The following is a 9350-nucleotide window of genomic DNA, read 5'->3' on the forward strand; positions in this document are numbered from 1 at the left end:
ATAAATTAAATTTACTTTTCCTTAATTTCTAAATTATATCACTAAATTCTTTATAATTTTATTTATTTATTTTAAATTTAATTTTTATGTGGGGTTTAATCACTTTATAGTACAAAAATAAATAAACTGTAATTTATTTTTTCAAATTTCTCTTTATTTTCGTGTTTCATAAAAAAAATTCCCCAAACAAAATAATTACATTAAACAGGAATTTATAATTGGTTATTGTAATGAATGTAAAAATGTGTGTTGCATGGGATTAATTCCCATGGCAACCGGTTGGGTGATCTGAAGAATTGGTTGTGTATAATTTTTTATTATTTTTACATGCCATGTGTCTTGATCTTATTAGCCCAAAAAAGTGGGTATGGTACCGAAAAGTGCTTTTCGGTACCGTAGCAAGAGCCTAATTTGTGATATTAGATACACTATGTACCTTCCCATGTACAGTGTTTAGAATGAGCCATCTATGAACCCTAACTAGTTAAATTGCCTTTTCTTCTTCCAAGCTTGTGTCTTCCACTGACAATCTCTAGAGCTACAACACCAAAACTCAACGCATCGGCCTTTTCTGTGAGGTGCCCACGCATGGCATACTCTGGTGCAAGATACCCACTACATCAGTAACATAAAAGACCAGTTTTAAACTTTGAGGATACATGAAAAAAATCCCAAAAAAGAGAATAAACAAGGAACATAGGGCCTTGACTTTTGAGGATCTTACATTGTGCCTGCAACACGGGTGCTTATGTGAGTCATTGTGCCATCATACTGTTTGGCCAAACCAAAATCTGAAATCTTAGGATTGAGATAATAGTCAAGCAGAATATTGCTGGCCTTCACATCTCTGTGTACAATGCGAACTCGCGATTCCTCATGAAGATAGGCTAGACCCCTGGCTACACCCAAGCATATATCATTAACGGGTTGGCCAATCAAGGTCCAAACTTCCGTTTCCTGTACATGAATAACAAGCATAACTGTATTCATTGTCTTTTCTTCATAAGAAAATGTCATGATAGCTAGAGCCGCTAAGGTGCTAACTCTTGCCAAATAGTGCTTTATCAAGGCTCTTGTTTTCAAGATACTCATAGACAAGTGATCGGTTTACTCCTTCAATGCAGCACCCATACAATTTCACAAGGTTACGATGTTGCACAGCTGATATGGTTGCAATCTCTGTTACAAACTGATTCTTTCCTTGGTGGGATGATACAGATAGTTGCTTTACAGCAACAACTCTTCCATCAGAGAGTGTCCCCTAACGAATATAAAATTATGACAAAAAAAAAAGAAGATTGAGAAAAATACCATGTTCGTAATCATAAAAAAATATATGCTCAATAGGATAATGACCTACCTTATAGACAGGTCCAAATCCGCCCTCTCCAAGCTTATTAGAAGGACTGAAGTCTTCAGTGGCATTTCTTAGTTCAGCATAACTGAAAGTGTATGGCCTAGCATCCATACCTAGGAGCACTGCAAATTCCAAACAAAGCACAATCAATTGTGAATCTGTTCACTGATTTCTTGCCTAATCAACAAGATGTCTTTGCAAATGCAAAATTATCTTTGACAACTGGATGTTGATCTGCAAGAACTTGTATATTCTTTGGCAAGATGTTTGGATTCCTCTTTTTAACATGCATCAGAATAAACATTATCCCTCTCACTAGATGTTAAATGTCATAAGCAAGCATCTATACACCAATACCAGTGAAAACAAGAAAAAGTACTTGCAAATAATGTCAGAGTGGGCACTTAAACCCAATTTCAGAAGTCAGAGCACTAACAATATGAACACAACATAACCTTTTGCATTACCTTCATCTTGGCTTTTCATATGGCTTTTTTCTTCTTAGAACAAAATAATAAAGAGCGAAAACAGATAGAATGCAAACAAGTCCAACACCAACAGCAAGTCCCACCATCAAACCAGTCCTATTCTTCTTCCCATTTGGAGCAGTGTTAGGCACAGTAGGCCCAAAAATCTGTGTAAAATTTAGTAATCACTCAGTATCAGTATGAAAGTGGATCAACATTTTAGTTACTGATTTGCATCAAATACTTTCTAATTGCATTACCCGGGGTAGTACTGATTGCTGAAATAGAAGGTCCATATGTCCCTCGAGCAGGTACGCAGCAAGTCCCTTTTCCAGCCCAAAAGAGATGGATTTCAATGTAATTTTCCGATACCTGAGCCTTGAATTCTTTCTTAACAGCTCGGAAAGAGACCTCTCCTGCCTCCTTTCATACTTCAAAATCTTTTAAAACCAAATTTCCCTAGAATAAACAAATTAGAACTTAAATAAAAATAAATAAAAAAAGGGAAACATATTGGAGAATGTCTTCTTAGGAATTTGGGAATAGAAGAATCCATTGAAGTTTCATTCACTATGCCATAACCTGAGATTATATCATGAAGAAATCAGACGGACACAGTTGAACTGACAATTTGGAGTAGAATTTCATAACTAAGAATAATAGTGATGGTTGAGGCAACATATTTTGTATAAGAAAGAAGCTGGAGTTTTCATTCTATAATTATTAAGAAAACTTTGAGGAGTTATTCTCAATATTGTGGTACTTTAAGTACCTATTGAATCAATAAATCACCAAAAAAAAAAGAAAAAAAAGAAAAAAAAAATTGCAATATCAAGATCTGTCAAAAATTTTCAAAATAATTACAAATTGATTTGAAGTAATGATGAATTATAACCTACTACTAGGAAATAAACACAATGTTGGTTACTCTGAAACTTGAGTTTAACAAAGAAAAGTGAAAACACAGTTTCTTGCACAAGTCCTTATTTCAATACTAACCTGGATATAAACATTGAAGACACGCCTTCCAAGACTCTTCCAAGAATTTGAATTAACAATTGCTGTCTCTGCAAATTGGAGGGTCAAATTATAGTTTCCATTCTCAAGGCCTAAGCCATAGTATCTTAACGACCCAGCAGAGATCCTTGCTGTTTGGAACAGCTCTGAGTCTAATATATTTGTGAATTGAGATGAAGACGTGCTTGTGTACTGAGGATTGCTTCCAGAAAACAATCCAACATTGCTAACTGCCCACCTGTTTGTTTCAGTCACATAGTATGTAGCTGGACCAAGAGTTCCATTATCCCCCTCAAACACAATCTTATCAGAAGATGTAATCTGAGGACCACCACACTTGATAGCAAAGTTGTAATCTGTACACCAATATAAAAGGCAGCATTTATCAAAGTTAAAGAAGAAGTGAATTGATTTTTTCAATTGAAAAGTTAAATTCACCTCTACCTTTTTGTTTTCAAATGGTTATACTCAAGAATATTGACAATTAATGAAATAATTCATACTTGAAGGTTGCATAAAGTCATTTTTCAATGCTCAAAACTGACATGAATCAGCAGCAAACCTTCATATCTGTTTGAGTGGAAATTCCAAAAAAAATTCTGGTATTTGATACTTCATAATATCATTTTACAACTCTCTCATCCCAATTCACCCCTCAAATCGATGACCTGTGAATATTCCAACGGAGGAGAAACTTGTGCTATGATATCTATTACAAGGCTCTCCCTGGACCTAACTAATCAAATGTCTTGACCCACAAGAAACAAACCTCATTAGTTTCCCTTTTTGAGTCTTTCAACAAACATGTCCTGGAGTACGGCAAGAACACCAATCACTAGCATGACTTGCCCGGTCTAAATTAAAATGGGCACTCAAGTAAAGAAAGGATTTTCCTATTCCTAGCTCATACAAGTTTATAGAAACGTGAAATACAGTTTCCAATATTGACAGTATTCTTTTTTGTGACACTGATACTATAGTAGATTTTTCTCCTTTTCATGCCATAAGAACTAATAATATGTCCCACCACTGAAATCATGAAAAAGGGAATGGTTCTGCATTGAACTTACAAATTCCAGAACCTCTATTGCAAGGAAAATTTTGATGAAGGCAGTTGAATCCTGAAGGAAGAACACTGTAAACACAAGAAGAACATACTTAGTTAAGCCAGAAATGTAATGAAATTATTGCAGCATCATGCATTAACTATTTTAAAATATTAAGGAATTTTCAGACATTAAGCATTGAGAGAAACTGTTTGCATATTTTTAATGAATAAGCATATCTTCATGGGTTAAAATATGGGATCGAAAAAATCACCTGCTGTTTGAACTGTCTAGTGTGAAGCTGTTGGCGACCGAATTACTGCATATTCAACCCCATAGAGAATCATAAAGTACAATGTTAGTTTCAATATCAATTGATACAGAACATAGCTCATGTTACAAAATGCAAGTTTCATATGATCAGTGAAGAAGCAACGAAATATGTCAAACCCGAAAGCTGGTCAGTTAAAATATTACAGCATTTCAATTTGAATATCAAATTAGAAACTTCTGAGCTACAAAATTTTATAAAAAAAAAAAAAACAGAAAGAATAGGATTTTTGAACATACAATTGTAAATTCTCTTCATCAACCCAAGAAGGAATGCTCCCTGATAGTCCATTGTATGACAAGTCACTGCAGACATAACATAATGGGAATGTTAAGTATATAGTCCACCAACTGATAGCCAAAATTGTGGTCAGTGTTAAATTTAGATTTTGGAAAATCTTAATTTAGCCAGTGGAATTATATAAGATTGGTAAAACTGAACTTAAAGAAGTAATTTTTTCACACTACAATAATCTCAATCCAGAATCCTCATGTATGTTTCTCGATTTTTCCTCATATGCATAAAATATTGTAGTGTAACACAAATATCAAGAAAGATTTTACATGAAATAAATGGCTCTGTACTAAGCTTTTGGGCTTGTTCTTTGATTTGTTGCCGACATCGTGACCCCTGATAACTATCTGTCAATGCACCATGATTCTTTCAAACTAGTAAACATGACACCTAAACCTACATAATGCTAACTTGCACACTGGACGAGAAATGAACGCTATACTCTTGAGAGGGGGAAAAAACAAATCAAACAAAAGAATAGACATCAGGACTAAAATTCTGTGCTAGGAACTTCAGGAAAATAAATTTTCAAATAGATTTGTAACTGCTGAAAAAGAAGGTACCACCTTCTTATTGAAAGAAGTAGCTTTAAATGATTCCCCTTCATAGTTTAATTTCAAAGACATAAAATAAGATACCACATATTATTCAAGCAGAGATTTTTTTTTCTTCTCCAAAGTTGCTTCCACATCACAATACAAACAATATATTTCAGCAGCTAGTAGGATCCTGATTCTTATCTTAGTATCACCACATATAAGCAGCTAGACTAGTTCTTAGTGCACATTGGGAGAAGTACTAAATGATTTTTGGGGCCTACAATATATAGATCTTTATTGTTTCACAGATAATATTTTAGAAATGAAACTTGCCATTCAACAGAATTCATAGCCCTAGTCCCTACACTTAGCATAATGGGGGGGAAAGGGAATGAAGATATTAGCTAGATACATCAATTTTGAACACATTTTAATGCTTATGAACATAAAAATGTTGAATATACTTACATATTGAGAAGAGATGTACTTTTCTGCAAGGGCAGACTACCAGTTAACTGATTATTTCCAAGGAACCTGATAAAAAAGACAACAATACATGCTTCACAATGCGAAGGAATATCTCTTGGAAGCATATGAAAGAACTAAGGAGGCAGGGACCATTACAAGTAAGTGAGTTGACTCAAATTGAAGAGTGATTCTGGAAGTTGTCCACTTAGATTGTTGAAACTCAAATCTCTGCATAGATAATCCAAAGGCTATAACATAAATAAAAGATGGAGTAGCTGACATTGAAAAAATGAATATAGATAAGAAAAATGATCTTCATGTGGCTAAAACTAATCAAATCTACACCAAACCCATCAGCTCCGCTGAATCAGACCATGAAAAATGGGCTTGGTTTGATGGCTAACTTTCTTTTAATGCAATCACAAACATGCTGAGGTCTACTTAGACCCCGGATTAACCTACCTGGCAAGTTTTTACTCATTCAGAATTTACTAAAATTAACATTGTATTATAGATGGATTGTTGGGTTGGTTCCAGGTGACTCTATAAAATGAGTTGTGCTCCAGAAAGTTGGATGTTTTGGAGCCAATCCAAAATTTAACCTGACATGCTGTTCATGTACAAAAGCAACATCCATAATTCTGAATAACTTACAGCTGAGTCAAACTTCCATATTCTCTGATAGTTGATGGAATGGAATTAGAGATATTATTATTCCTTAGTACTCCGCAAAAGACGACCATCTTGTTATATTGAAATCCCATATCAGAAGGTTAAGAGCAAAAAAATAAAATAAAATCCAACTGTTTTATAAGCTAGAAGCATGTTGCGTTACAAGGTGCTTAGCAACTTCATATCCTTTATAAATTCCAGTGAAGTAGAGCTCCCATTAGATATATCACTTATTCTCCTAGATTTTATATAGCATGAGAAAAGGTTAATCATACAGATCTGCTACATATCAATGGAAATAACTAACAGATTCTACACTTGCAAATTGGTCAAAGAGGTTAAACTGGAAAATGATGAGGGGATGGGACCTTCAAAAGAGTTCCCCTGAAGCCTCCTACAGAAACAGTTTGAAGAAGCAGATTATAATTGTGTAGAAGTACTCTATAAAGTTGAGTATCATGGTAAATATGAAAGTTCACATCCCTTAAAAGATGTACATTTACATTGAGTTTATAGCATAAAGTAAATTCAGGCATGTAATCTAAGCATAAGGAAAATAATGATTAAAAAACCAATAATGTTGCCTTACAATTCAGTTAGCTTTGATCATTTCCCAATGAAATCAGGTATGTTTCCTGTGAGTTCATTGTCTGACGCCAACCTGAGAGCCCCAAAAATTCTCAGGAAATTATATGAGGACACCTTCTCCTCATCAAGATATAGTACAACAATTCCAAAATGTGTAGACAGAAGGCCAAGAAAGCTCTTACACTATAGTCAGGCTCTGTAGATTAGCAAATGTTGAAGGAATCTCACCACTTAGCCCAGAGCTATCGAAGTAACTGTCGAGGTGAACAGCATTCATTAATTTAAGTGATATCCAATTTCTTTTCCTTAATACCAGCAAAAATTTTTGTTCAAAGATGATCAGTCAAGTTAATAAAACATGATCAGCGTGCCCTAGAAACTGCTAAAATTTTGTACCCATGCATGTGTACAGAAATCTACCAACAAAAACCAAGGAGGCATGTTAAAATTACATAAAATCAAATTAAATATAGCATTTTGTGTGAAGGATATTTCACTATTTGTTTGTACTCCTCTTTTAGAATTATACTGCTTTTTGCCTCTATGTTGTACTAAGGGATCAGTCAATCAATATTACACCTTCAAAATCAGCCATATGATAGAAAGAGATCTATTGATCAGTTGCATCTGGATCAACCCCAACCTATAATAATAAACCACACAAATGAACATTACTATATTATGACTAAAAATCCCCTTGTAACCCTACCAAATATCTTATGCCAGTTTTATGTCGTCGATCATGACAGTATATTAGTTTGATTCTAAATTACAGTTGTCACAAAGGGTTATATTCTTTGCCTAGAAACAATATCACTGGAAAGTCTCAAGAACCATTTCCAAAATGTGAGACCAAATAAGTAATGTAACCTACAAGATTTTCAGCATGTTTCATAGTCTACATGATAAAAAATCAAAATTATATTAGAACTTACAGATACTCTAAGTTCACCAAATTCCCAAGCTCAGATGGCAGAGAACCAGAGAAGTTGCTTGTCCCAAAAGAACTGCAAATTCAACAAGTGAATAGCATCAGGTTAACTCCAATTGGTAATATTTAAAGATCATCTTCTTATAAGTTCACAACATCAGCAAAAAGTACATGAACATGGTTGTTATAACTTGACAAAGCAACAACTTGTTCTGACATGGTGGCACCAAGCCAATCAACATGTGAAATGGAAAGAAAAAAAAAGTAGAGAGGGGGGGCACGTAAAAGAGTTGGTAAGACTAGCATCTTCCTAAAACGAAAGTTATGTGGTGTTGAACAGGGAAATTTGGATTGAAGCATAGTACTTGAAGATTACTAAACAATCCTGTTATCTATACAAAATAAGAGTATGGAAAACTTACAGAAATCGTAAATCAGTAAGCTGTCCAAGTTCCTTAGGAAGCTCCCCTGATAATGCATTAAGTCCCACGCTCCTAACAACATGAAATTAAACATCAAAAAGGACACCAATAAATGTCAGTGTAATAGGAATTTCAAATAAAAATTTCTAGTGATTTGCTTACATGTTCTGCATCATTCTTAGATTGCCAATGGATGCAGATAGGGGACCTGTCAAATAATTTTGAGCCAAATACCTGTAAAAAAATGGAGAAAAGTAGTGTTACAAAAAACACAGAATGCAATTGGAACCCTAGTAAAATATTTCAATGGGTTGATTTTCTGCATTAAGAATATCAAAGAAAATGAAGAGATAAAAATGCACAACCATAACTACAAGCAACGAATAAGTGAAATATGAAGTCATACAGATTGGTGAGGAAAGTCAAATTCCATAGCTCATCTGGGATTGCACCAACGACGTCCAATGCACAAACTTTCCTGTAAAGAATCATTAAATGAAGTCTTTTAGGTATACAGTAAAAGCTTAAGAAGCTCTTAAGAAGATGAATAGGGCCCCCAGACATGGAATATAGATTTGAAGTGTTGGTTTAAGGGAACCAACTTGGATGCAGTGGCCTAAGCATCAGATTGGGCCTCAATGTCACTTGGGCAATGACCACTCAAACCAAATATCAAGCAGAGGGACTGCATTCATAGGAAATAGACCAACAATATATATGTTAAACTGGATAATATTCAACAACCCATAAAACATGTACATACAGTTGAGTGATATGACAAGTGGAGGCATTGTCATAGGAACAATCGCATTTGATTCCGGGATTATTAATCTCAGAGCTATCAATGGCAGCTCCGGCGCATGGTTCCCCACTTGTGTTCCATTTCTTTGATGCTGAGATTCCCCATTGTTGAAATATAGAATTCAAAGCTCTCACTGCAATCAAAATTCAATAATCATAAAAATTGATTTAATTTCAAAATTTTGAAAATCAATTTTATCAGCTTGGTTTCTAATTTCCTCATCTTCAAATTCATAAAAATCAAATTAAATCAATATTTAGTCGTGAAATAAACAATTAAATAAAAAGATATTGAAATGAAAAGAAAAAAAAAAATAGTTCGGGTTGAGTGCTGGGTTGGGTCAGACTTCATCCAAGACTCTCAACCCGGTCCAACCCGCCGAATTGCAGCCCTACAAAACCACCAACTGGAATTGG

General features: G+C 34.5%; 1 pseudogene; it reads right to left on the reverse strand.

The window, feature by feature from the left end:
* Positions 1-315: 315 nt before the first annotated feature.
* LOC117926737 lies at positions 316-9349 on the reverse strand (annotated as a pseudogene).
* Between the last annotated feature and the right edge of the window lies 1 nt (position 9350).

Source organism: Vitis riparia, chromosome 12 (assembly GCF_004353265.1).
Source record: "Vitis riparia cultivar Riparia Gloire de Montpellier isolate 1030 chromosome 12, EGFV_Vit.rip_1.0, whole genome shotgun sequence".
Lineage (NCBI taxonomy): Eukaryota > Viridiplantae > Streptophyta > Magnoliopsida > Vitales > Vitaceae > Vitis > Vitis riparia.